The sequence below is a fragment of the Anomaloglossus baeobatrachus genome, chromosome 1 (genome assembly GCF_048569485.1).
Source record: "Anomaloglossus baeobatrachus isolate aAnoBae1 chromosome 1, aAnoBae1.hap1, whole genome shotgun sequence".
NCBI lineage: Eukaryota > Metazoa > Chordata > Amphibia > Anura > Aromobatidae > Anomaloglossus > Anomaloglossus baeobatrachus.
Window position 1 is genome coordinate 761,610,925 of NC_134353.1, and position 6,000 is coordinate 761,616,924.

Consider the following 6,000-nt stretch of genomic DNA (forward strand, 5'->3'; position numbering starts at 1 on the left):
GTTAATTGCTGGGTTGCCTGAAGCTACTCCCCGACCTGGGGTCCTGTACCCCGCCGTGCTTTCGGTCCCGGACCAGTTGTTAGGCTCGGGTTGCTGACCGTCCTCCAAGACCGGGTCTAGACACCCAGCCTCAATACCCTGCGACCGGGTCTCCGACTCCTCCGGGCCCAGACCATCGTCTGCGACCCAACCTGTAACCTACAGGGAGCCACCACTCCCTCAGCTCCTCACTTCTTGAGGGCTAACACTACACTCTTCACTACTTCCCTCCCACCAGTCTGCCTGACCCCTACGTGGGCGGTCCTATTCCAGCTAGTGTGACGCCTTGGACTAGCCAGGTAGTCACAGATATACCAACACACACACGCCCACCCTAGGCAGTTACAGCAGCCAAACACAAAACCCTTGTTGCCTCCCTCCAGGGTCTGATGTCCACACCAGGTGGGGCGGGGCCAGGCGGTTGGCCCCACCCACCAAGGAGTTCACAGGCCTGGAGGCGGAAAATTGACAGTAAAGTCTTGGAGGTGAGAGTGAGAGGAGTGAACACTAGGGTGTCTGGGTTGGAGCAACCAGTAAGGTTGGCAGACGGTGGTGGCTGTCTGCAGGAGTTAGTGGAACTCCGCAGAGCCGTAAGGACCGGGTCGGGCGTCGGCCCGCCGCGGTACCAGACCGGGGAACGGAGTGAAGCTAAGCACACAGGCAGGGCCATCGGACCCCGACCAGGCTTGGAGCCGCCGTCAATAGTCAAATCCGAATGTGACAGGAACCCCAGGGGTTTCTCAACTAAAGTCCCGATTGAAGGCAACCGTCCACCCAGAGAGGATATACAGCCACCGCTACAGGCTAGAGATCCAAGGACCAGCGCCTGCGGGCAAAACGGGATCCTACGGCACCTATACGCTGAGGAGCGGACTACCGGTGGGCAACCACAGGAGTCAAGAACATTCTCACAGGTGCAGGGAAAGACAGCCACCATCAGCCGTCCGGGGAGAGCACAACAACAACACTGCAGCCGGCTGCGGGACCCGTCCATCCGGCTGTTTTGGTTTACCAGAGACTTTGTCAGTGATTGTCTGAGTGAGTACACCAGTGCCATCAGGCACCGCGCCGCGCTGTCCCTGCAACCCTGCACCCCAGCCATCCAACCTCCCCGTCTCCACCATCGGGCCCCGGGATCACCAACCCCTGCCCACGGAGGGGACAACATCTCAGCTGCACCCTACCATCTCTCCCGGGATCCCCGTTACCAGCAGCGGTGGTGCCATTATCACCACGACCCGTGGGTGGCGTCACGAACAATCTCCCTAACCAATCCACCCCCTTTTCACTCACTGGTGAGGAGCGCTACTCGAGTTCCCGGGTCCAATCCACCACTCGAGCCACCGAGCAGCAGCAGCAGAAGCCCCGGACCCGAGTGTGGCGAGCGCGTCCCCTCCGCCCACGACACTAGGCAGCCCACTGGTGTGCCTGACAGGGTGTGGTGTGAAGTGTGATTGGGATTTGGGTGCTGATGGAGGCAGTACCATAGGTTGGGAAACCAGAACCATGGGGGGTTGAGTCCTGTACTAAAGAGTAGAAAGTGAAGTACCCTGTGACGCCCTGACTAGTCCAGGGGCGTCACATTAAAATATTACATTGCAGATTTATATAGTGATGTGATGTTCTTTCTCATGGAGTAATTCACTTTTCTGTCTTTTCTTCTAGCTCAGAACCTCTCCAGCAATTATTCGTCTGTAAAATTGATTAGAAAGATATTTGACCATATTTTCAGCATTGCCCCAACAGGGCCTGCACATACTCCATACCTCCCAACACTTAAAGATGAGAAAGAGGGACAAAGTCTGCGGCGCGCGTAGCACGCCGCGGCAATTTAAGGCCATGCCCCCTAACCACACCCATTTTTCAATCTGTCACGCCCACATTCAATCCTTTTCAGCACTGCTGATCACATTGTTTAAGGCTGCGTGCCCACGATCAGTGTTTGCAGCATTTTGGATGTAGCGTGTTTTTGCTGTGTCCAAAACGCTGCGTTGTACAGCGGAGTGGAGGGATTTCTAGAAATCCCGTGCCCACAGTGCTTGTTTTTTCTGCAGCAAACACTGACTTGCGGAGCGTCTTTCCAGACTGCAGCATAACAATTGTTTGCTGCAGTTGCATGCGTCCTCCGTAGGGAGAACACAGCGCACTGAACCCTGATCGTGGGCATGGGCAGCTGTTTTCTCCTGCGGAGGAGACGTGCAGCCCCACAGGTCAGGACCCGCTGCCTCCAGGACACAGTGAGTCCTGATAGTGGGCATGGGTAGCTGCGTTCTCCTGCGGAAGAAACGTGCAGCCCTGCAGGTCAGGACCCGCTGCCTCCAGGACACAGTGAGTCCTGATCGTGGGTACAGGTATACGCACATATACGGTACATATTTGAAGACAAATTCCCTAAAATACATATACACAGACAAATCTATACACAGTCATCTACACTGACATACATAGATATATACATCATACATATATACACACATTGGAGGTAATAATATGGGGAAGCCGGCAGCAGCCGCACTCACCTTCCCCGCTTGTCTCTGTCCAGCTCCACCTCGGCAAGTGATCACTTGGCATCACTTTAACAGACCTAGCCACGCACAGTGCACACTGACACCGCTGTGTATGTATCACAAGGGAGGATGGGGGTTTATATTATATATATATATATATATATATATAAAGAGAGAGAGAGAGTATATATCACAGGAGGGGCTGGGGCTACAGTATATACATCACAGGAGGGGCAGGGGGCTACAGTATATACATCACAGGAGGGGCTGGGGGCTACATCACAGGAGGGGCTGGGGGCTACAGTTTATTCATCACAGGAGGGGCTGGGGTTATAGTATATACATCACAGGAGGGGCTGGGGGCTATAGTATATACATCACAGGAGGGGCTGGGGGCTATAGTATATACATCACAGGAGGGGCTGGGGTTACAGTATATACATCACAGAAGGGGCTGGGGTTACAGTATATACATCACAGGAGGAGCTGTGGCTATAGTATATACATCACAGGAGGGTCTTTGGGCATAGACAGTACTTGAGGGGGCATACATATTAGACCTAATTCAGACGTCAGTGATTCTGGTACGTATGTGCTAGTTTTTATACGTACCAGAATCACTGACTCATGCAGACCCATTATAATCAATGGGTCTGCGCACACATCAGTGATTTTTCATTGACCGTGTCTCCGTGTGGTGTACATGCGTATCCGTGATTGCCACACAGAAACATGTCCATTTTTTTCTGGCATCACTGATGTCCCACGGACCACACTATGGTGTGGTCCGTGAATAAAAGAAAGGAGAAACATCCAGCACTTGAGGCGAGGAAAGCCATATTTGCAATATCGGGCTGTGGCAGTGCCTGTCCGTGCTCCAGGGAGAGGCCAGAAGTGAGCGTGTACACGGTGAGCTGATAAACATAAAATGTGATCCGTGAAACACGTACCAGAAAAACACGGACATTGAAAATAAAAAGCTTGTTCAACTTACCTTCTCCAGCGATGCTGAGTTCGGCAGCTGCTCTCTGCTTCTTCCTGGCTGGTTCATTATGGCATGCATATATAATTTATGCAGCCAGAGCCGACCCGGAAGTAGCTGCAGAGGTGAGAGAGTGGTCTCTGGATGCTGAATCGCGGGACTCTTCAGCACCACGGAGAGCAGGAGCGGAGGCAGATGAGTATATGTCCATGTGCAATCACGGAATACGGATCACGTATCACGGATTGCACATGGACAACCACTGTGTGCCGTGAATCACGGAGTATGAAGGGACATATGCATGTTTAACACGTCAGTGAAGAACGTCTGTGTTTTTCACTGAGGGGCATACACGCTGCTAAGGGGTATACACATTGCTGGGGAAATACACTTTACTGTGGGGCATACGCATTACTGGTAGCATAGATATTACTAAGGGGCATATAGCTCTGGTGTTGGGGCTTATACAGCTCTGGGGGCACATACAGCTGTGATGGGGGGGTTGGGAGCATACAGATCTGGTGGGAGGGGGCTGGGGGCATATAGATCTGGTGGGAGGGGGCTGGGGGCATACAGATCTGGTGGGGGGCTGGGGGCATACAGATCTGGTAAGAGGGCTAGGGGGCATACAGATCTGGTAAGGGGGGCTGGGGCATACAGATCTGGTGAGTGGGCTGGGGGATATACAGATCTGGTGAGGGGGCTGGGGGGCATACAGATCTGGTGGGGAGTGGCTGGGGCATACAGATCTTGTGAGGGGGCTGGGGGATATACAAATCTGGTGTGGGGGCTGGGGGGCATACAAATCTGGTGTGGGGGCTGGGGGCATACAAATATGGTGTGGTGGCTGGGGGGGATAAAAATCTGGTATGGGGGCTGGGGGGCATACAAATCTGGTGTGGGGGCTGGGGGGCATACAAATCTGGTATGGGGGCTGGGGGGCATACAAATCTGGTATGGGGGCTGGGGGGCATACAAATCTGGTGTGTGGGCCGGGGGGCAAACAAATCTGGTGTGGGGGTTGGGGGCATACAAATCTGGTGTGGGGGCTGGGGGGCATACAAATCTGGTATGGGGGCTGGGGGGCATACAAATCTGGTGTGGGGGCTGGGGGGCATAAAAATCTGGTGAGGAGGCTGGGGTGCATATAGATCTGATGAGGGGGGGTGGCTGGAGGCATATATAAAGCTCTGGTGAGGAGGGGTTGCGGCATACAGCTCTGGGTAGGTGGGGGGTCACATACAGCGTTCCTTGGTGTTGCAGCTCCTCTCCCTCCAGTCTCTTCATCTGTGGACAGAGATCAGCATGTTGCGCGGTAGCTCCGCCCACAGATGCAGATACACAAGCAGCCCAGCTGAGAGCTGTGCACTGGGCTGCAGGTGCAGGATTTAAAGCGCCGGCAGCCAGGAAAGTGCTGTTGCCGCCGACGCATAACAGCGGCACCACACAGAGCCAGAGCAGTGAAGTAGCGCTCGGCTCTGCTCATGTGGATAGTAGGGGGAGAAAGTCAGACGGGGAGAAAGCGGGTGGGCGGAGCCACGGGACACATGGCTCACAATCGTGATACCGGGACACCCGCTCAAATCCGGTACAGTCCCGCTGTATCCGGGATGGTTGTGAGGTATGGTATCATACTCCTCAACCTACTGAGACCCCAATGCCGAGCAACTGCTGCTGTATTTGTACGTTACAAGGTGTGTGACCTGGTAACAGTGCCCCCCTTTCTGCCCCACATACTAATGTTCACCACTGTGCCCTTTACATAGTAAAACACCTACCTTGAGCCCTTTATATGGTAAATTGCCCCATAGAAAAATTAAAACCCTCTTTGAGTGCCCCAGAAAGTAATAGTGTTCACACCTTGCCCCTAGAAAGTAATAATTCCTCCTATGTGCTCCTTTTTCATTTAAAATACCCTGAGTGCCCCTATAATATAATGATTCCTCCTAAGTACCCACTTAAAATTCACCTGTGTGGCCCTAAAAAGCCATAATGTCCACTTATTCCCTAAAAGTATCCCTAGTATGATGACCCCCCCCACAACTCCCCTATTTAAATTATGTCCCACACAGCTTCCTATATATATAAGATGATGACCCCCCCACCAGCTTCCTATACACAGCATAATGTCCCCACCGCCCCCTATATACAGTATAATTTCGCAATAGCACCATAAACAGTATAATTCCCCTAAATGTACTCACTTAAAAAAAAATTAAATATAGACACTATATACTCATAATTCTGGCGGAGTGACACGGTCAGGGCCGCCACTGGGGATTTCAGGGCCCCATACTGGCAAAAGTTTTGGGCCCCCTTGAGGCTCCGCCCAGGTTACACACCAGCTCCGTCTCCACCCTCAAACCTTCCACACTTTCACCGCCATTCTTGCAAAAACATGTGTGTAAATACAATTGAAAGCAATGATGACAGAGAGAGTGGCGTGCTCCCACTCATCATTCTCCTGCAGCG